Here is a 22,642-nt window from a genome sequence, read left to right on the forward strand (position 1 = left end):
TCACTAACAGTAAGGGCGGAGCTCACTATTAGAGGTACATGGTATGATTAAAAGCAATGAAAGTGAATTTATAAGAAAAGAAACAGAATCCATCTTCAGGAATGCTGTTTTTCAAGTCTGTCAAGGAACCAGACCGGGCTCCACGGTAAGCCAAGCACCACTTAGGACAGTCTCGGCTGCCTTCAGAGAGCCCTTCTGTGACACCTACCACAATAACATAAAGTCGTGTCGTTCCTGAACTTTCAGAGAACACAGGGAGGACAATCCTCACGTTAGCCACACCTCACAAGTCAGATCTGGTAAGATAAACAATTGGGCAGTCAGGGGAGGCTGTGTCACAGGAAGCTGAGAGCAGCAAGCCACACAGGGATTCAGTACACCTGGAAGGGGATCAGCCTTACCCGTGCACCTGACGCAAAAAGATAAAGTAATTTCAAATGCTAAACATGGGTGTCTCTATAAACACTAAGAACCATCAGGAATTTTTAGAGCATTTAACGGATTCAGGTGTAAATGGAGTGAAAAGCAGAAATAGATTAGGGTCCTATGGTCCGCTCTCTCACCTCGCTTCCTCCACAGTCTGCCTTCTCTTTCAGAGTAGAGTCTTTGGGCTTAAACAGTACCTTCACCTGAAACAACAATTCTCAGAGTGGTCTGGGGACCCAGGGCTCCCTCAGATGGCTGAAGGTCAGAGGGATTAAACACTACCTTCAAGATAACAGTAGTAATTACTTTATTTACATCTTCCCTTTCACTGTCTCATATTGGCACAGAGTTCTCCAGAAGCTACAAGATGTGATATTGCAGCAGATTTACTACAGCAAGGGAGCAGACTCCAGCTGTGTGAGGCCAAGCCCACGAGGAAGCAGGTTTGCCAAATGCACAATGATGGCGTACTCCTTACCAGGTTTTGGTTTTGTTTGGAGACCTTAGTTATTTATCATGAAGTTTGACATTATTTTTAAATTAATGCTTTCCAAGTTTTCATTTCAAATATGATAAGTGCAGCTAGATAAACCCATATAAACAAAGCTTTCTCTGGTCCTCAGTTAATGTTATGAATGTAAAGGGGTCTCAAAAGTTTGAGGCACTGTTCACGGGGGAAGTTGCTCACATCTTGGTATGCTTTCCTCTAAGTGCTGGTGTGAACCTTCTTTCAGAATGAGATACGGTTAGGGGCTTGGAGGAAGGGGCCCCAGCAGTGACACAGGCCAAGCGCTCTGGGTTTGTTGCAGACATAGGTGGGGCAATCCGGGCAGAAGAAGGACCAGAAGGATCTAGAGTGGGCGATGGTGCATGCTGACACTGAGCTGGGGTTCAGCCATATCTCAAAACAGACAATTTCCCTCCACCTTCTCTTGATGCTTAAACCCCAAGAGGCTCTAACCAGCCTCCACACTGGAATTCCACCCCCCTGGGTTCACGCCTAGTCACTAAAGAGTGCCACCACATCTGCAGGACCTGCTCCCAGCTGCCCACCCACGTCTACCTCTCTCATTCTCCGTATGTCTCTCTCCACATACGCTCTGGGTCCGCCATCCATTTTTCTGACTGAGCTGTCTCCCTCCCAGCTGCTTCCTGTGGTCAGTGAGGAAGCCTCCCTGCCACCATCCAGCCCTGCTGAACACGCAGGCGCTACGGGTCTTCTTAGAAGCATGCAGCGTAGTTACAACCTTCCATTTATTTATGCACCTATCACACGTGCTGGGGATGCCACCCAGGGATAAAGTGTTTCCCTACATCCAAGGCCCTGGGTTTGAGCTCCTGCACTACAGAGCAACAAAACCAGCAGAGACAGAGTCCGGTCGTTTCTGTCTGGGCTGTATGAGGGACCAAGCTTGTTTTGCTCCATCTTATATTCACTATTCTTAGAAATATGCCTGAAGCAAAACATATCTCAATCAAGGGTTATTTTCTGTGCATCCTTTTGTGTGCATTACTGAGTGCATATGTCTGTCTGTCTGTCTGTCTCTCTCTCTGTGTGTGTATTGAGGTAAGAGGTCAATGTTGGATAACTCTACCTTACTTTTTCCTTTTTTTTTTACATTTTTAAAAATTTTACGTGTATGAGTGTTTCCCCTGCATGTATGTGCACTGTGCCCACAGGCCAGAAGAGGGCATTAGGTCTCCTGGGACTGGAGGCACAGACAGTTGTGAATCACCGTGTAGGTGCTGGAAATCAAACCCAGGGCCTCTCCAAGATCAAATGCTCCTAACCTCTCAGCCCCACCTTATTTTGAAATAGGAACTCTTACCAATTCAGCAAGACCAGGGCCAACAAGCTCTAGGGACTATGTTGTATCTGCAGCTCCCAGCGCTGGGGTTACAGATGCAAGGCACCATGTGAATGCTGAGTCTGAACACAGGCCTTCATGCTTACACTCAACAACTGGGCCATCGGATCCCAGCCTCCTCAATCAAGTTTCTCCCCACAGGTAGTGTCTGCTAAACATACTTGCGAGTCACTACACATTCTGCAAGTGCAATCCGTGCCGAACCAAGCCACAGTGCAGTTAGCGTCCCCATAAACAGATGAGAAAGCCACTGCACAGATGGTAGTTAACGTGCTCAAGGACATGCAGTGACTTCTGAAGTCAGGATTAAATCTCAAGCCTGCAACTCTCTATCTGGCTCATTCTCTTATGGTTTATAAACAATATGGACTTAGCCTCCATTGATATGGCTGGAATTCAAAATTACTGTTCCTAGAAATCAATGACTAATTTACAAACGCTAAGAGCAACATGCAGACTGAAGGCTTAATAAACATGCTGGTTTTTTTTTTAAGATTTATTTATTTATTATGTATACAGAAGAGGGTGCCAGACCTCATTACAGATGGTTGTCAGCCACCATGTGGTTGCTGGGAATTGAACTCAGGACCTCTGGAAGAGCAGTCGGTGCTCTTAACCTCTGAGCCATCTCTCCAGTTCCAAACATGCTGTTTTTATGCTTCAACAATGGAATGTGTTCTGAAGTTAAACAGTATTTTACAACCATTTAAAACCAGCCATGTTATGTGCAGGCTCTGTCCGCTGTGCGCTCTGCTCTCTAAAAGGAAAGGGCAGTTCAAGAGACAAGGCCAAAGCTCAGATGACAGCTTTTCCCGGCCGTATCAAATCCTCATGCAGATGAACAGGCAGTACAAGCTGGTAAAGACTCACAGATAGTCTGTGTTCTGTGACGTAAGGAATTAAAACGAAACAAAGCAGGAAGGTTACAATCTCAGCATCAAATGCTAAGGGACCCCCTTCAGATCTGAATTACAATCTTCAGCTATGCTTTTCTTGCTATGAGGTCAACGGTGACCTTAAACTTACGGTCTTCTTGTCTACGCCTCCTCCCAAATGCTGGGATCACATGAGTGTGCCACCACACCAGGCTTCTGTGGTGCTGAGCTCTTACTCAGAGCCTCATGCAGACCAGACAGGTACTCTACTAAGAGCCAGAATGTATACTGCACAACAAAGTCAAAGTCTAGGACAGCTAAAATTCCTAACAATTTATCAAAAAAAAAAAATCCATTATTTTTTATGTTTAAAATTCAATCTTATATTTATAAGACTTTCGTAGTTTTATTCAATTATAATTATGGGACACTGACGCTATGGTGAGCACATGATAAAGGGTTGGGGAAATCATGGCAAAGGGTGTTTAGTTTTTACCCTGAGCCAACTTGCAACAAGCCATAGTACAATGCGGACGATGGGAGATGGAGATGGGCAGAGGATTCTGAAACTGAGACTGCAGTGAGTCTGGATGGCCAAGGAAGGCAGAGGCTGGGGTGCCAGGAAATGACCTGGGGTGGGGAGGGGAGAGGTGAGGGTGGGAACAGCATGGACAAAAGCCTACAGACTGGAGAGTGCTCATGACAGGGCACAGTGAGCAGGACACAAAACAAACGGCATAAATCTCGTGCAAAGCACTCATGAGAAGATAACCAGTCCTATTTAGGAGCCTTGCAACTTCTGTAAATCAAATTAAAGGGGCAATTAGATTAGGGGACGCTTCAAAAGGCACTGTCTGGAATTTAACATTCCCTGGCACAAAACGTGTGTGTGTGTGTGTGTGTGTGTGTGTGTGTGTGTGTGTGTGTGTGAGCACGTGTGCATGTGGGTGCTATTACTAAAATGTCAGTGAACCTAAAAGCTGAAGGAGCATAAGACAGGATAATAAAGTTAGCATGGTAAGCCTGACCAAGTCTTCCAGTGCTGGTGTATGCTTTGTTCTCTGAAGAATATTTATAACTACAGTAAACTTACTCCTCCTGGAATTTTTGTTAGCAAGGGGTTATTTCTATTCAGAAATAGAAAATTCAAAGACCTAGCTCCCGCCCCCCTCCCCTGTATGGTAATCTACACTGCTGTGTGCCGGTGCCGTCTGCAGGGCCCCAAGTCATCAATTATGTATAGAAATGTACAGTTACAGCAGTAGCCAGTGTCATGGGCCTGTCAGGGCTTTCTTAAGAGGAACAAAACCATCTGATTGTGTCCACTCTTGGAAAATCCAGCACAAATGAAAATGAAGAAGATCCATGGGCAAACATGGGTAATTTCCAATATACAGACTGACTTTTTGTAAGGAATGAATTTAAAAGCATACTTGAAGCCAGAAATATAACGAGGGGTAAAAGCCTTGGAAAAAGACACAAGGAAAGGTCCACAGCAGCTCATCAAAGCCACATACTTTAGAATACAAATTCATTTTTCATATATTTGAGGGAAATAACAAATAGGGGTCACCAGGCTCCAACCTCTCTGAACCAAATCCAATGAGTTCTGCATTTACAACAAGGGTAGTCATGTTATTTCAAATAAAATGCCTTGCGATCACAAGCTGATGGCTACGGAGGTGTGTATTTCATTCCAAATGAATGAAGTATGTTTACAAACTGACCTGGGAACAGGACCGTGAAGATGAACGTGAGTAAAATGCAATCTCAGCTATCCTATGGAATTCAACCATTATGTCAAACACAGAGGAAGCTTTCACTGGGATTTCAATACATTTATTTCTATACATGGCTGCAAAAATTTAGTTATTCTCTTTTCCTCTCGTGGGTAGCCACGGCAGCAGCTGGAGCACTGTGTATTTAAATGCAGAAAGTAACTCTGGCTCCCTCTCACCACCTACATAAATGCTTGAAAATTTGGAAAAATGATTTTCTTGGAGTGAAATGAGTTTACTTACTTTCCAGCAAGGTATTTGACAGGTTTTTAAACACGTATGAGTCATGTTTTCAAGAAACAGACAGAAAACTAAAGTGTATAAAAATACCATTTTAATTTTCTGGAGCCTCGTATTTTAAATGTACATCTTCAGTCTTCATCATTTTCTGGGTAGAAGTTTTAATACCTATTTTTTATATGATGATTTGGCTACCATTTAAATATTGAGAGTTAGGTGGTGATGTCATCACATTACTTTAGGGACCATCACAACACAGGCTGGACCGCAGGCTACCCACTCAGTCACATTCTGTAAAGCCGAAAGCATTGTTTAAAACCAGCACCACGATGTTCCAAATGCCTGGAGCAGATGAGAACCAAATTCATTCCCTTATTTTTTTAAATTTAAAGTGGGCATAACTTGCTGATCATTTATATAAAGTATCATTTACCAAAGCCGACTTCCACAAGTGTAGAAATGCTTGATTTTCTGAGCTCTGATTTTTTAACAAATGATTCATGCCACTTTGTACATGAAAAATTCCCATGCATTTACCTCCTGACAGAGCTGTGGCCTGCTGAGCTGAGTGGCCCTTGCTAGCCCAATGCTTTAGAAAACATAAAGCTATGGTCTAGCACAGCACCTCCTAGACCTACTGAGGTCCACACTGTGGCTTCCACGCACACTTAAACATTTTACAAACTCGGAAACTGCCTTGAGACCGTTTTGAAAATCTTTGACTATCAATTTTTAACTTCATATTTTATTAAAACCTGAAATGGGAAGAAAATTTTCAGTTACCCAAGTACCCTGTGAAAGGTACTTTACATAAGTTACTTCAATCTTCAAAAGCACATTGGTAGCCATTACTCCAAATTGTGAACAGCGTGCAGGAAGGGCATCATGGGTCCTCCCAGTTACTCACTTAGCACTTGACCTACTCAAGGTACACTGGAGAGGACTCTGGGATACCACGAGCCTCCCTTTACCTGACTCTCCCCTACTCTATTTCCTGAGGGGCTTATTTGTAACAGACTCTCCCACCCCAACCTTCTTCCTCTACCAACTTCCATCATCCTAATATGTTTGATTTTTGTCTGTAAAGACGGGCACCACTTGACACTGTATTGAGTTATTTATCAGCTTCCCCCAGGATCCTAGTATCAAATCACTGTGTTCTCTTTGTCTACAACAGCATTCAGTTGTTTAAGGGAAGCCTCCAGTGGATTTGCTAATCAACAAGTATCCAATTCACAGCTGGGCGGCGCAGGTTTGCGTGCAGGTTTAGACGGAACGCCCTTTTCTATTTGACCACAGCTGGTCTACTTTCAAATACTGCACATCTATAAGAAGAGTTTCCAAAAGCTAAAAGTGCAAGGAAATGACACATTTTCATAATGAATGCCACACCTTGTATCCCTCCACCAACAGCCTGCAACCGAAGAAAGCTGCTTCACTCGGAGAAGAGGATGAGTGCTCTCAGGCGGAGACAAAGGAGGACGGACTGACCCTAGCCCTGCACTTGGCCTTATTCCGAGTGGTGGACACACCACAGGGGTGTGAGTGAGAGCACACATTTCTGGATGTGTGCACTTTTCATCCTCTTCATCAGCCATTAGGCAAAACAGATGCTACAGATGTGGAAATGGACTCGGGGCACTTTCAGTCACCCAGAATTCCCATAGTCTTCAGGCACAGAGACAAATGTAGAATTATGTGAGCCACCTGACAGGGTGCTGAGAACCGAACTCAACCTCTCAGAGCACAGCAAGAGCTCTTAGCCCAAGCAGCCTCCCAGCCCCACTGAAATATTTGATGTGAGGAGGCTGAGGAGTCACAGCTCTGACTTGCTTCCACTATGTCCTCCCCGCAATAATAAACTGTCCTGCGCCCTCAAACTATGTGCCAACATAGCCTTTCTTCCCTTTAGCCTTTTCTCCACAGCAACTTCTATGTCATTGACAAGGAAGTTAATACATGCATTTCCTAGATATAAATAAAAGAAAGATTTGCAGCAGCATCTTGAAGATAGCAGTCACTGGGCCACAGATAACCAATCCCATCTCGAGGTGATTCCCACACAAGGAAAGGGAGAGGCATCTCAGGAGAGCATCTCAGGGACTGCGTGGAGAGAGGATACAAGAGGAATAAGTGTGAGCTCCCCCCGCCCAGCAAAGGCTACCAGCTTTCCCACGAACCAAGGAGCACAGAGAAGAGAGCTGGGCTCAGGTCTCTGACCAGGTCTCCACTGGCAGAGGTAAACCTCAAGGAGCCAACGCTGTCAGATTTCTTGAAGAATCACTGCCCAAGCCCACACACAGCTGGAGTTCAATGCTCCTGGTGGAGCTGATCCCTGCAGCGCTCCCACAAGCACCTCCACCAGAGCAGTGTTCCCAACCTTCCTAACGCTGCCACCCTTCAATACAGTTCCTCGTGTTGTGGGGACCCCCAACCATAAAATTATTTCACTGCTACTTCCTAACTGTAATTTTGCTAGTGTTATGAACTGTAAATGTCTGACATGTGGGATATCTGTATGTTACTCCTCTGGGGGTCTTGACCCACAGGTAGAGAACCACTGCACTAGCATCAACCTTTAGGAGGTGTGCATCAAGGACACCAAGGCCAGAAAGCAGCTGAACCCCAGACCGTGCCCATTCTCTCCACCCGCCTTCTCCTGTGTGGCTAATCCGACAAGGACCAAGACCAGCTCAAGAACGGGAGAAGAAGGGAAGCAAGGGCCAGGAAAAAACCACCACCACCACCATTTCCTTTTCCACACTGCAGATTATTGATAGAGTGGATGTGGGAGAGGAAGAGGGGGTCTTTTCAGTTAGGTAAGAGACTGAAGCAACACTAGACTGAACCAGCGTTTCGTTTCTTGCATATACGATCATCTAAAGCTTTACATACATTTATCATATGTCATATGTAGTTCTACTTAGCCAATAACCACCACTCAGATCCAGACACACCAGTAGCCCAGAACGTTCTGGTGCTCCAGAAGGATTCTTGGTACTCCTGTCCAGCCATCAACCCACCATGACAAGGACACCTGACCTTTAGCACCACAGCAAATTGCTCTAATCTTGAAATTCATATACACAAAATCACACCCATGAACATTCCTGTGTCTGTTTCTGTTCCTCGGTATGACATCTGAGTAACAACTGTGGCTTTGCGAGAGGCAAGTAGCTCATTTCCCCCCCAATTTCTGTGTGTGATTATACTATTTATTTATTCCTCTACTAATAATGAACATGAGGTTTTTCACTTTAGCTTATTTTAAAAAGTTGCTATAAATATGTCTGTCTCTTAGTGGTTATACACATCCACTGTAATGTGTATATATCTCAAAGCGGGATTGCTGGGCCCTAAAGTAGCCATACACATAGCACAGGCAGAACTGACAGATGAGTATCTATAGTACCTGAACCATTTCACACTCATTTTCACCAGCAGTGCCTGGTAATTCCACCTGCTGTACACCTATATCAATATCTGTTAGTGACAATCATACTCAGGTGTAGCTGTTCTGATAAAAAGGTGTCTCACTGCACCTTAATGCTCATTTTCCTGATTAATTATGATAACAAACCTCTTTTCATATATTTATTGAATATTTGGATCTTTTATGGGTATATTTGAATCCTTGACTGTTAACTAGGTCATCTAGTTTTTATTGATTTGTATGGGGTGTTTCTATTGCTTGGGTACAAATCTTTTGCTGGATAACTGAAAAGGAATGTTTATATTCTAGAAGCCTTCCAGAGCACCGGGGCTTGGGAAATTGACATTTTAAATTTTATGAGATGGAGTTGATCAGTCTTTTCACACACAACTATTTTTTAGGACTTAAGATGCTCTTCTGTGTTTTCAAGTAGACTGGATATTTTAATCTGGGAGAATGACTGGAGAACCATAAGTTCATTTGGAAATTTTATTCAAAAAGGAGTATTTGAATTTATGAAGCAAATGTGCAGGGATGCTAATGAATGATGGGGATACCGCCTTCTAGTCATACTCAACTGGCTCCTTCAATAAATCAGCCAAGCTCAACAGACTGCAAAGATTCACCTGCGAAGTAAGTATATCACATCTTTTTTTTTTAATGAACAATCCTCCTCATGAGTATGAGACACCTGATTTATTAGGCAAGTTTATTATGATATGACATGGCTGTGTGGAATCAGAAGCCTTCCCATTACAGAATATATGTTCAATGCCCTAGGGCAGTCTACACAAAGATATATTTCTGTTGTAATTAGATTTTCTTAGGCATGGTATTTGCCATTGGAGTTAGTGTGTCTCTGTGAAGAAAACACTGGTCAGGAAGTTGGTAGGATCTGCAGCCCTCTGACTACCTAGCAGCAATAGTTGGAAGGATCTGCAGCCCTCTGACTACCTAGCAGTAATAGTTGGAAGGATCTGCAGCCCTCTGACTACCTAGCAATAGTTGGTAGGATCTGCAGCCCTCTGACTAGCAATAGTTGGAAGGATCTGCAGCCCTCTGACTACCTAGCAATAGTTGGTAGGATCTGCAGCCCTCTGACTACCTAACAATAGTTGGAAGGATCTGCAGCCCTCTGACTACCTAGCAATAGTTGGTAGGATCTGCAGCCCTCTGACTACCTAGCAGTAATAGTTGGAAGGATCTGCAGCCCTCTGACTACCTAGCAGTAATAGTTGGAAGGATCTGCAGCCCTCTGACTACCTACCAAAATCTCGTTCATGTTCACAGCATCAAGTTCCCCGGATTGAGCCACAAGGTTTGATTTGGATTTTGAACCCATTTTTCTCTATCTACCAAATGCCCCCAAACTAAACCCCAGGGGCCTCTCTGACCCCTCCCCCCAGCTGCTTCTACTTCTAACAACCCACCAAGCATTTCTCTATTGACGACGACTTTGACAGGTACATTTGCTTTCCATTCCTGCTGCCACTGCTTTCCTGATGGCATTGTTATTTCTTGTCTTTGGTCACTGCTTCAGCCTGGTCTTTATCCCTCCAGCCCACCTACAATACGTGTTCAGATTCTCACTCCAGCATTTGTACATCAGTTATGACCTCAGCGAATGACCCATGCCCATGGACTTCAGTATCCTCCTCTATAACATGAAGACAAGTCATACCTGTTTCAGAAAACTGGTGTCAGGATTAGATAACCAACATAAAGTATTAGAGCGATGCTAGGATAGTCCCAGTGGGAGCATGTGACATGCCAAAGTTCCTGTCAACACTATTCTATCACCCTTGCATTGAAACCACCCTTCTCGGAAACAAATGCATTAGTTATCTGTTTATATTGCTCCATAGTGCTGGGGTATAATTACACCTTACATAGTGTTGATCCATAAAAATATTAATTGGATAGACTGAGGGATGGGTACATTTCTAAAAAAGAGCCTATGACCAATGGAAGTTGTTGTGTTCCCAACCCCACCTCAAGGCTGACAAAGTATTTTCTGTTTACCTCCAACAAAGTAAAAAATGTGTTTGGTACATAAATGGAGTCTATTTGGACAGCTCCAGAAGACTTGTTTTGATAGACTCGGTTAAAGTGGGGTACGTTGTGGAATATTAGTTGGAGAGGTGCTACATTTGTTTGTGCTGTGGAACATTTGCTTAATGATGTAAAGATGTGCTGCATTCTTTCATGTTGCATTTGTTTAACTCTGTGAGGCTGTGTTACTGTGCCTGTCTAAAACATTTGATCAGTCTAATAAAGAGCTGAATGGCCAATAGCTAGGCAGGAGAGGGATATGTGGGGCTGGCAGGCAGAGAGAATAAATAGGAGGAGAAAAAGATGAATGAGAAAAGGAGAAAGAGAGGAGGACACCAGGGGCCAGTTGCCCAGCCGCCCAGCCAACCAGCCACCTAGCCACACAGCCAGACATGAGTAAGAGATAAAGAAATGTTTATAGAATAGAGAAAGATAAGAGCCCAGAGGCAAAAGACAGGCAGGACAGTTTAAGAATAGCTGGTCAGAAACAAGCCAAGCTAAGTCCAGGCATTCATGAGTAAGAATAAGTCTCCACGTATTTATTTGGGAGCTGAGTGGCGGGCCCCTCAGAGAATAAAGAGTAAAAGAAGCCAACTTATTTTGATAGACTCGGTTAAAGTGGGGTGTCCAAATCAAAGGCAACCAAATGGCTGGTTTGCCTTTCTCCGTTCGCAGCAAGTGCACACTTTAGGGAAAACCCCCACCACCTCTACAGCACGGAAGCCTCTTCTTTGCTTTGACGGTCTCCAGTGAGGCAGAGCAGGCAGACACATGACGGTCAACTCTGGGTACCAATCTAAGTCAGGAGAAGTCCATGAACTGACCAAAGTGTCAAGAGAGTCTGTTTCTAACTCCAGTCACGGCATGTAAAGGGCACACTATTACAGCTTAAGATTCGGTAACAGGTGACACACAATCTAGAAATATTGTTTATTAATGATATCTTTCATAGTACTAGAATAAGACAACAAACCCAAATGCTATCTTATATAAATATTGAGAACAATCAATGATATCCCTGACTCTAAATTTTTCTTTTTCTCTTGAATGTTTTGGGAAAGTGTGTCCTTATGTAGCCCAGGCTGCCCTGGAATTCCTCATGTAGCCCATGCTAGACTTGAAAGTACAGCAATCCCTGCCTCACCTGCTCAAGGTACTAGGATTAGAGTCTGAACTACCATGCCTGCCTTTGAATTTGAACTTTTAACTTTCACTTGGACGCTTAACTTTGTGAGACATGGGATAAGTCACTGTATAATTTAAGAATCACAAAGTACATGTCAAAATATTATTTTAGGAATAGTGGCTAATTTCATGAGTTATATTTGAGACTTAAAGAACAGTTACCAGAAGTTTTGGCGTGAACATCTGAATTTGGGCCTAGAAGTTTAATAGATTAGAACTGTCTTACTATTGATGAATAGAACTTCAACCATTACACTTAATGGCAAGGAAAGAGCTGATTTACCCTACTGAAACAATGTACCAGGTACTCGAACCCTGAGCCCAACAGGCTGACTCTGATGAGTCCACTTTGCAGGGGCCGAGAGAGCAAGAGCACAGGCAGGTTGCTTAGCTGTCTCTGCCCTTTGTCGCACAAGCGACATGACCCATGCCCATGGACTTAACTGGGTAACAGTAACGGCACTGCGCAGCATGTCGGGAGCACACCTTGGGAGACTGAGAGTTCATGGCCAGCCTTGGGTAGGGAAAATAAAGATGATCCCCCCACCTCACCCTTTTTTAAAAAGGTGGATAATATAGGTTTACATCTCGTTTCAAAATCTTAATGCCAAATGAATTTCAAATCTGTCAGACTTTGGATACAGGGTAAATAACTGTGCCAGTGAGGTCTGTGGAAGCACTCCATGATTCAGCACAGCAAAACAGATCTATTCACTCCATGAAATAAATACAGGACAAAAGCCATCTCATGTCAACCCAGGTCAGACAGTGGCCGGACACAAACATGGCTGGTTTTGCTCTTGGTTTCCAGAAACTTGCAACTTCCAAATGTGGAAAAGAAGGGGTCCCTGCTGTGTGTGTCTGTGACGGGCCTTCGTGGGCAGAGCTCCCAGCACTGTAAATGGTGTAAATGGCACTTCACTGCCGCCGCCGCCGCCACCGCCGTCACCGCTGTCTCGGTCAAAAACACTGACTCTGCAGGACTGGAGCATATGCTGAATCGTTCCAAGTGACAGCGGATCTCTGATGGGATTCTAGGTCAATTGTACCTCAAAGTCTACTCTTGTCTGTATTTTACAACCCTATATAATAGGACTTTTATGATTAAAAAATAATGGGCTACCTTTTAAAGAAAACAGCCTTGAAAAGAAAATACTTTGCTTTCATTTGGAATAATTTGTATTCTTAATTCATTTTGTTTCCCACAGAATTTTCTAAGTGTTGCCTTTTCCTTTGTGACACTTTGTGACACAAAGATTCTTCCAAGTTTCCAATGCTAAAAATGTTCTTTTACTGGGCAACTGTTAACACATTTTATAAAACTCAAATTCAGGTTTTATATAATTCTGATTCAGACTTTTTCCTCTTCTGCCCTACTTGAAAGCAAGGCACATTTTGCTCCTCATGGTTCAGCTCATCTCTTGGGAGAGCACATTTATACAGCTGTAAGCTGTTAGATACCGTAACAGGAGGTTACTAAGATGAATGCGAGAACATTTACTGTAACTCTTCAAATTCATGGCTTCTGTTTCCATGAAAGGGTATTTTAAAATGGCAACAAAACTCTAGCTGAAAAACAACAACACAACGAAGCAAAGAACCACTCTGCTGCTTTCCATCACTGTCCTACACAGTCCGCCAAAGCGGACTTTCTGTAATAAACGGTCGGTTGCATCACTGGATGGGCCCGACGCGACGGCCACTGCTGAATGCAGCTACCAAGCACTGAAAGGTGGCTACTGCAGTGAGGAACCAAATTCTCAATTTTATTTGATTTTTAAATTAATTTAAATTTAAATTTAATTAGCCACATGAGGCTACTTACTCAAAGATTAGATAGCACAGGCCCACAAAGGCCCCATTGTCTGTGAAGTGCTTCTCAGTGGGGACACAGGACATTAGCTCTATTTTAAGAGTATTGGTAATGTTTTCCATGCAATGAAATTTGAGGTTTTTTCTCCAGCCTTCTTTGAAAAGGAACATTTAAAATACAGATGAGTCAGAGCTTCTGTAACTAGAAGGCTCTGCCCACTGTGCTGTCCTGAGGTGTCGACTAAAGAAGTTGGGGTTTTAGCACACACCTGTCTCTTTGCTCACGAACTCCTGAGGCTCATCTCTCATCCACCTTATAAACTATGTCTGACAAATATCCACAAAGTGGCTTCAAGTAGTCAAGCATTAAAAAAAATGAAAACAATAACAAAACTTCATAACCATTAATAAATGAAATGTCAATCAAAGAACTACTGTCCATGACAAAAATAACCTAAAAGCCTATCACAGTAACACATACACTCACTCATAAATTCTTTTTAATTCCACATCAGCCTACTGCCCTTCATGCTCAGGACTTTAGTCAGGTTTTGGAAAGATCCAGAAAGCTGTGTTTTGGTATTTGTTATACCATAGTTCACAATTAACATGGCCAGGCTCCTTTCTAATCAATTGTTCGTTGAGATGTTTAGCATTTCTTTGGAGTCCTTAGATATTGGAATGGTCTAAGAGATGACAAATGTGTGTGTACTTTTCAGGATAAAAGGACTGTATGTAGGTTTTAAAACTGAATGAGAACAAGGGGAAGAGACGAGAAACCGGCCCTTTTCGTCACAGCAGAGCTCTGGGCGAGCTGCAGGCAGCACGCGGTGGGAGAGGACGTGGCTCCAAAGAGTGCCCAAGTGTTGACAGCCGAGGAGGAGTCTGAAAGCTTAGAGGTACAAATGCTCTGTCAGTGGCGCTGTGACAACGTCCCTTAATCAGGGCTGCTAAAAATCTCCAAAGCTGCTGGTGATCACTCAGGTGAAATTAATCCACCAGTCTTTGACACTGAATTAGCAAGTTACTCTTTTTTACAAAGATAGCAACCCTGTGAAGAAAACAAAGGACCTTTCTGTCCAGCCTTGAGTTCTACAAGAGTAAGCCTTAAAGACACTCCTTTCCCTTCCTTTTGAAAAACATCACAATACTAAATCGGTGGTATATACTATCATTTTAAGAAGTGTATATCCAATTTACGTTGTAGGTGAAAGTTCTACAGAGAGTTGCCCAAAGGTACTAATATTCACACATTCAGTCACATACAGAAGTCACGACCCTGCAGACAACCAAGGAGGTGCCAGTACTGACTCTGCTGGAGAATCTCCAAGGTCTTGCTGGGCAACTCAGCTTTAAGTCAATAGAGGTGTTATTTCAAAGGAAACTCTGCGTAGATTATCTTCCTTTGCTTCTGAGTACCTGCGGCACCTCTCAGGGGCTGCTGCTTACTAGTCAGCCTCCTGAAAACTTGTTACTCATCATTTGTATCACCAGCATGAGAAAGGCAGCCCCTGTAGACAGGACTGTATCTCTCACACATGCTTTTTATCAGGGACGCAGACAGCTAGTGCTCTCTGTGAAAACTGAGATTGTTTCCTCAGTATCACAGGAAGAGAGTTCTAGCCTTCGGTGTTAGCCTTTGTGTATGCTAGTTACACAGTACAGCGCTTTGGTTAACATCATTATTATTGCGGGTCTCTTTGGACAGGTATTTTCACTTCTAAACATCTGCAATCAAGGCAAATGCAGACAATAGATAAAGAAAATGAGATTATCTTCAATATCCTCTTTTAAGACGTGTATGTGTGGTGTGTGGGTGTGTATGTGTGCATGTGCATGCATGTGGAGGTCAGAGGTTACTGGTGTCTTCCTTGACTGCTCTGGTTCAGGCAGGGTATCTTGTGGAACCCAGAGCTCACTGATTCTGCTAGTCTGTCTAGCCGCTCATCCTTGGGATCCCCTGTATCTGCCTCTCGAGCCCTGGGGCTTACTGCCAGGCTTTTATGGGGGTGCTAAGGATCTGGACTCCAGTCTTCATGCCTGTGTGGCAATTCTTTATCAACACTGGGCTACCTCCCCAGACCTTCACTGAATATGTCTTTACTGGCATGGCAGGTCAGTTCTCCTGTCAGAACCATGTCTCCAGGAACGTCCACCTCGAGGTTCCTGTACTCTAAGGGCTCTACAGCAGACAGACGAGGCACTCCTGAGGCTTGATTACTACGGATACAACATAAAGTGAGTAATGTAAGAGGCATTATCTCTTGTTACAATGTTACAGTGAGTGATTTATTCCACAGACTAGCTCAGGAGCCCTAATATGAACCTATCTAACAGCACTCAATCACATTCAGTTTTCACTTTCAAATCTTTATGAAACAGCCAATGATACTGCTGTACAGCCAATGATACTGCTGTACAGCGTAATTGTACAGACTGCTGATGTGGTCAAGCTGCACCCATGATGGGTCCCAAAAACCACATATCAGTAGCATCAAGTCTGAAAATGAAACTAGACTGGAACTCTGAAGAGAAGGTTAGCCAACCCAATTTAACCACGACAAAGAAAAGGCCCTCAAAATAATTTGCAAAACCATTTCCTTCATGCGTTTAATAAATATGTGTCAGAATAAACAAAAATCACAGAAACTGAAAGTTTAAAAAAATCAATTAAAATAAAGTCACAGGGCATGGTGGAGAATTGTTTCTGGCAGTTATTTGATATAATGTGGTTAGTATTTCTCCTCAGTCAAATTAACACAGTTTGCCTCTGTAGATTTACAGTCACGACCGCATGCTCCCGTGAGGCCTATTCTAAGAACCAGAGTAAGGAAGTCCTGTAGGGCTCAGAGCGGCCTGGCCACTCTCCTGTGCTTCAGAACTGACTTTGCCATGACCCCATCTGGCCACCGTCGCCTCCTCAATTTCTCCTTCAGAGTCCGATGTATGGTTGCATTTGTGCCAACAGCTAGGCTGTCTTTCTCACTGGTCTACCCACTTCTTTCGTGCTCTCTGCCACACTGCTGACTGAAAAAAGCTCAGGCAAGGTGCCGTCAGCTTCTGTGTCTGAAGGGCCCCTAGCAGGACGGCCTGGCACTTGAGGGCTGGCGAGAACCATCTTGCTGTCCCTTCAACTGCCAGGCATGAGAGGACCATAGAACTCTGGAGTGTGTGAGAGCAGTCTTAGAGTTCAACTTTTCTCACCCTCATCTTCCTCCACAGAGCTCTGGGCACTTTCCATGGAAGAAAACTCGGTTTTATAAAAACAAAAAATTATTTTCAACTATCTTAGTATTCTTCAGGCTTCATGCTCCTCCTTCCTGCTTCTGCTGTGGTTTGCATGTGGAGTGTCCCCACAGGCTCCTGCTTTTGATACTTGGTTCTCAGCTGCTGTTTTTGGAGGTTGTGAGACTTTGGGGAACAAAGGACCTAGCTGGAAGACACAGACAGCATCAAGAGTGGGTCCTGAGGGTCCCAGGCCACCCCCACTGCTGGAACCACTTTTCACTTGTTGCTCTGACGCGGAGTGAGGAGTGAAGGAGCCCTGTGGCAAGCTCCTGCTACCACACCTCCTCTCCCACCTCAGTTACCTTCTAACCTTCTCTCCCCTGAAGTTGTTTCTTTCGGGTATGGGGTGTGTATGCACGTGTGTGCACATGCAAGTGTGTATGTGAGTGCACACACGCTTCTGTCTGTGTCACAGTTACGAGACAAATAACGACTACGCATCTTTTTAAATGCTTAATTAAAAGAAAAAGAAAGTGGCAAATCAAGTCAGTGAGTCATATCATGGCCAGAGAAAGTTAATCTAGCAATCGACCTCAGGTTAATTTGGCCATTTTCCTGATACTATGAGAAGTAATCTGTGTCCTTTGCAGGAAGAGAAAGTCAAGATGTGTGTATGGCATGCTTAACATTATTACCTTAATAAAAAGTCCTCAGACTTAGGTCCTGAAAGAAATTCAGACTTCTTTTACCAAATGCTTTCCTGGGTGGGGAAGGGCATGTGCGCGCGCGCGCGCGCGCGCGCGCATGCACACACACACACACACACACACACACACACACGCGCGCGCACACACACATGCACACACACACACACACACACACTTGTTCTGAATGAATTTCTCAGATTCCTCATTCATTATCTCACAACGCAGCATGAATGTGATGTAACAAAAATAAAGAGTCATAGATCAGAATGAAGGCATGCAGATCTACTTCTTCCATCTACAGGGGACCTCTAGAGAGAGGCACCCCCTTAGTTACCTTTCCTGTAGCTATGTCAAAACACTGGAAAGCACCCCAGGGGAGAAGAGCTTATTCTGGCTTACAGTTTGAAGCTGCTGCAGTCCATGGGAAGACGGGGAAAGAGGGAGAGAGATGCTAGTGTTCAGCTCACTTCCACATTTTAATCCAGTCCAGCCCATGGAATGGTGCCATCTACATTTTGGGTAAGTCTGCCTGCCCAATTTACCAAATCTAGAAACTTCCTCATGAGTATAGTCAGAGATTAGTATTCTAGGTAATTATCAAATCTGTTATATTGATAATCAATGTTAACCATCACACTCATTAAAATTTCTTTTCTTACATTTATTTTTATATGTATGAGTGCTTGTCTGTGGAGGTCAGAGGGCAAGTTGGACTCTCTGGAACTGGAGTTACAGATGGCTGTGAGCATCCAGAGAGTGCTGGGAAATGAACTCTTCCACAATAGCAACAAATGCTCTTAACCCCTGAGCCATGTCTCTAGTCACCACCGTCACACTCGAGTTTCACTGAACTTACTTGGATCACAGCTTTGTTATTTTTTATCTTACAGGGTACTGTTGGCCAATGCTTACAGAGTATTAGTCTTCTTTGTTTCTTGTAATCAAAGCGAAGAACCGTTTAGCTGGTCTGAACGAATCGAGGATAATGGGAGGGGCCAAAGAAGCAGAATTGACACTGGCTTCCAGAGTCGAGTGGGATTTCAGTAGAAGAGGGTAGGACTAAGGGATTCATAGTAAAGGAGCTTCAAGAGAAAATACAACGGAATTGTGAGCTGTATGTGGTATATTTCAAACAGCAGAATAGCCTAAGACCAACAAAGCTCAGGGCACAGGTTCTCACTGGAGTGCTCCAGAAGGAATGCTGCTGAGCTCATAGAAAACGAAGACACACCAACAACGTACTGACGAACAGGAGAAGTCCTGGGTTCTCAAAGGCAAAAGCTGCTGCTTACTGATCCTAACCGAAGCAGGCTTTATCTCAGGGCATCTGAGGACTACGGAATGCAGGAAAGGGATGCCTTCCATGGGGAGAGAACAGAGTAGGCTGTCAGTCCTTGGGAGGAAGGCAGGATCCAGCGCTAAGACAAGAGATCAATATTTAAGAGTATGCCACTTTCCTTTTTGGCATATAAAGTATAAGGATGTTTTCTTATGCCAAAAGGGAGGGGAAGGAGCTACCGATCATTTATCAGGGTACTCCTACTTAACCACAGAGCTTATTGTAGTCCTCTATGTTTGTCTCTTTGCCTGTCTCATTGACTCTTCTTTTCTCTCTGTGTTTACAAAAACATGAGGGAATGATACAAATACTCTGGTCTTTAACCAGAATACAAGTCACAACATAGCCTTTTGGTTTTCCTGAAGCCACGGACACTGATGCATGTTGACAAGCACCGTTTCTTTTCACCCAAGCGGAGCTGCTTGCCAGGGAACCAAGGGCACCACGGGCTGAAGAGCTTCAAGACTCACTCTGTAGTGCCACATCTATGTTACGGAGAACATGGACAAAGAAAAGGTGTCCTAGCCATTTCACTTTGCATGGGTGGTATGACACAGTTGATTTCTAGCCTGCAGACTTCTTGGTGATGAGAATAAAATGAGGTTTAGTCAAGTACAGAGAATACAGAGTCAGGTTGAGAAAATACCAAATCAAAAAGGCCTAAAGTCATCCAACACAGCAGCATGTGATTGATTGGTATCTGGATTTGTGAGGGGATCACAGAGTTCACTGTACCTGACTGACTGCATCAGCCTGTCCTTGGCAACAGAAAGCCCAACGGGAAGGCTGGTGACAGAAGATCAGATAACCTGCAAAGCAGATAATCTGCTGCTCACAATGGGGTATTAGGAGAGTCTAGTCGACCACCTGAGCCCCCATAATATACCCTTTCCAGCCTGCAGTCAGAGCCTGTGAGGCTATTGACCCAAGCCCAGAGGCAGCGTGGAGGCTCACAATTAAAAGGCTTTGACCCAACTTCTGACCTCAGTGTCTGCTTCCTGTGGAGACTGTCTGAACTGGCCTAACAGAATCACAGAGCTTAGGAAAAGTGCCCAAATTACTTCCATTTTATGGCCCCACTCAACAAACCATTAAGGCCCTATTTGTTCAGATATATGCTGTTTGACAGCTCAAGACGGTCCACATCCATCAGTGTTTATAGAGGGTTATGTTGTCCCCAGTAATTATCCCTACTTTTGTCGAAAGTCAGTTTTTAGTTCTGGCATCCTTTATCTAAAACTGTTTATTGAAGCAGATTCATCAGGAGCCTTGGAGAGATCATCAGCACAAACACATCCTTGGGAAATGAGACTGCCAATAGGAAAGTGACCATCTTAGTTCTGTAACTGTTGCAGATGTTAGGACTAACTGTGTCCAATACTGAGATAGCTAGCATAAAATGAATTTAGGAATATATGCGTACACACATAGACAGAGATGTATGTAATAACAATTAATGAAAAATGAGGTCATGAACTTGGAAAAAGAACAATGAGGGATGTATGGGGGATGGGGGAGGAAAGGGAAGGGAGAAATGTAATTATACTACTATCTCAAAAATTAAAAGAAAGAAATATTCTCTCATTTAATTGCCTATGAGGCTGAATAACTAAGAAGCTCAGAAGTGAGAAATAAGCTTCCCTGAAGGTCAAATGGAGAAACATCTGGCTGAAAGAAAATGGTTTATGTAAAATATCAATGCTTGTTGTAGAGTCCTTTGCTCTACACGAATCATCCATTTCTATATCTTTTATTCTTTCCAAAGGGCACGGCAGCAGGAGTCTACCTTCTTCCCCTGACTACTTCTCAAAACCCTGCCAATTATACGGAAAGGGGTGTAAAGTTCCCGAGAGCTTCAAAGTGGCCTGGCCCTTGACAGACTAGACAGGTCAAAGTTCACGCAGTGATTCCTGCTACACAAATAGCTGTCACTGTCTACACACTGGGGAATGAAGGGAATATGGGAGAGCAAGCAGAAGAGAGCTTACCTCCTGTTTAAGAGGCGTTTTTGAGCAAACTTTGATAACCACTGGGAAAGAAGCTGCCTAAAGGCCTAGCTTCACGTAAGTACAGCATTAAGAGCATGGCTGAGCAATGTCTGAAACCAGCATTTGTTGGTTTTCATTTCTCTGAGCCAACTTCTAACCCTATCAAAGGAGGACAGATCAACAACGATGGAAAAACGAAGGAGAAAATGCCTTTTCTTTTGAGTATATGTTGAAGTGTATCTTCAACAGAGGCATACAGGCTGCCTGTGTAACCCTGCCTTTGGTAATCAGGGGACATGGTCCAGTGGACTCATGATGGTATACTTCAAGTTACAAGAAGGTAATTACGGAGAGTCTGGGAGATGAGAATTCCGCCTCATAAAAGCTACTTACCATCAATGTGCAAACCACTATCTAGAGGTGATGTATTTTACTTTTTTTCAAACTGAAGAGATCCTGCCAATATTTATTTTTAGTTTGAAAAATAACCCAATTCCCCACATGTCCTTAGCTTTAGCTCTGAATATGTGTTCTGAGTGCCTGCCACACACAAGGAACTAAACTTGCTGGTGTAGAAAGCCACACAGCGATTACACCATCATACATTATACATCACAGTGCGGAATGTAGGAAATCTGGTGACATGTTTTGAAGCGAATTCATCTGATTCCTGAATACAATTGTACCAGCACACACCAATATATAAACCAATACGTCTATATTATTATCATTATAGTTATTATAATGTAGTTTTTCTCATGCTTTCCCTTTTAAATGTTATTAATACTTCAATAAAGGAATCAAATATTTACTTACAAAAGCATTAAAGTAGCATTGCTTATTTTAATTTCTATAATCTGAGAGAATAAATAAGGCACACAGTTATAGACTGGAGCACTTTTTAAATTTAAACAGTTCCAAAATCTCTTGAGTGAGGAAATTCTGTCTACCTCTTCATCAAAATTTTCAATCTGTCAGACATTCATTTGTAGTGAGAATTTTGCCACACAGACAGCAGCAGGTTCTGTAGGAACTGAACTTCATATATTCTGGTGGTTCTTCTTAAAAGAATGGAATATAAAATTAGTTTCAGGCCTTAGGAAGGGGCCTGTGCAAATGAAGGTCCTTCGTTTGCTTCTGGATAAATCTGCCTCTGCTTGTCAGCCTTGTAACCAACTTCCATTCGGGGATGATGTAAAACAGAACAACAAGTATCTGAAATTTAAGTTAGGGCGGAAACATATTGCCCTTAAAGTTAATTAGAAGAGCTGTGTGGTCATTTGTGCGACTGAACCACCAAGGCACCCCCAGAAACCTACCCCACCATCACCATGTACAATGCCAGGAAGAGGCCATGGTTAATCACTCATTTCCACTTTCAATCCATCTCAATTACTGTTACGGGATGCTTCAATTAGTCATTCCCTCTCTCTCCTGGGATAGGCAGAGATTAGAGATAACTCATCCCAAATAGACTCCACAGTTTGAACCCTTCCACCCGCCAAAGAAAAATCCTCACTGGAGACAAGCAAGATTTGCTGTCACCCACTCTGCAATCTGTCACTGCCACTCTTTCAGACAAAGAGGAGCCATCCGTCTTCAGGGAAGCAAGGGCTTCTTTCCCTTCCCCCAAAGGAGCAAGTTCTGTTTCTACCACATACTTGCCCCAAGACAGCCCTAGGCAATCATTCTTAAAGACCGCCTTGGATGG

General features: G+C 43.5%; 1 protein-coding gene across 11 annotated transcripts in view; it reads right to left on the reverse strand.

Annotated features, from left to right (window-relative positions):
• Slc10a7 (solute carrier family 10 member 7) overlaps nt 1-22,642 on the reverse strand; it is a 234,111-nt gene that overhangs the window by 80,569 nt on the left and 130,900 nt on the right. The gene's annotated exons all lie outside the window — the stretch shown is intronic.

The sequence above is a fragment of the Peromyscus californicus genome, unplaced genomic scaffold (genome assembly GCF_007827085.1).
Source record: "Peromyscus californicus insignis strain IS unplaced genomic scaffold, ASM782708v3 Scaffold_8__1_contigs__length_139910024, whole genome shotgun sequence".
NCBI lineage: Eukaryota > Metazoa > Chordata > Mammalia > Rodentia > Cricetidae > Peromyscus > Peromyscus californicus.